The following is a 1472-nucleotide window of genomic DNA, read 5'->3' on the forward strand; positions in this document are numbered from 1 at the left end:
ACTACACATAGCTTATATATACACACACTGGAGGTGCAGCTTGTGCTAAGGATTTGGAGATAGTTAGAAAATAAAATATTTTTAACTATTAGATACATAAGTTAAAAAATAAAATATTTTAAATTATAAACTTATTAGATGATAATTGACCGTTACAATTTAATCTTTCTATTTTTTAAGCAAAATTTAAGTGAAGATTAGATTTAGTGCAATAATAAATTTAAGTATATTATAATTTGGAGATAGTATAAGTTCAAATCTTACTTGTAAAATTTATTTTTATTTTTTAAACAAAATGTATACAGAGTATTTTAAGAATTCACTTTATTAACATGGTTTCTTAATATCAAAACACACCTTCTTTTCTTATATAATATTATAAATATTTTTTCTTTATTTATTTTGAAATTACCACCCTTTTTCTTTATTTATTTTATCATGAAGGAAGAAGGGAGGAATAGAAAACATGGGCTTGAGGGGGAAAATGTTTTTCCTTGTAATGGTGCATTAATGGAGGTGTGTTTAGGGTCACGAGGGGGGAATGTTCATCCTTAATTAGGCTTTCTATTTTGGGCTTATTCTTGTACTTATAATAAACAATTTTTATATATACTAGTGTCTTGAAGTCATGTTTGAGTGCTACCATATAGCCCCCACAATATCCCCCAAATATATATGCATGAAATGAAAAGTGGTAGCTTAGCATTAGGCCTACGTTGGACTCAGTGCTTCACATGTCTTGAACAGTCTTCAATTATTATTCCATTATTATTCAAAGAATTTGATCTATTATTGGTGTTAAGTAACAATTATGTTACCCCAACACTGACATTGCACTATCATGTTAGGATAATAGAAAAGGGGTTGGGTGAAATGGGGAGGGGTGGGATAATTGGGTTCCACCGCCCTCTCACATTTCGTCCATCTTTTTTAGAGTATTTTTTAGAAAGTGTCATCTAAAATATCATTTTAAGGCACAATCTAAAAAAGTGACTCAATACAATAACTTTAATGAGACACAACAATTAAGTACCCTATAAAATACCATTTTAAGGCACAATTTAAAGAAATACCCTAATAAAACAATTCTAATGAGGCACGCCAATGAAATGCCCTAATAGACAAATATAAGTGTTTTAATAGATAATTCTAATATAGCAGAATTTTTGAAATGCTCCATTAAAGTAATTCTAACAAGACACTCTGATGAAGTGCCCTAATAGACAAATCTTAAGTGTCCCAATAAAATAATTCAAATGAAACTTAGATATACTATAAAATAAACATCGGCATATATATTAATAAAATGATGCGTAGATTAGGTGGCCGCACGTATGCAAAAAGAAGGAAAGGTTCAGGGCTCGAGCTGAGAGAGAAGTAAGTTAGAGTTAAGAGAAAGTTTTGTGGGGGATATGAAAAATAAATTTATAGTGATTTTTTAAGCATTTTTAAGTGTTGCAACAAACTTAAAT

Source organism: Diospyros lotus, chromosome 9 (assembly GCF_014633365.1).
Source record: "Diospyros lotus cultivar Yz01 chromosome 9, ASM1463336v1, whole genome shotgun sequence".
NCBI lineage: Eukaryota > Viridiplantae > Streptophyta > Magnoliopsida > Ericales > Ebenaceae > Diospyros > Diospyros lotus.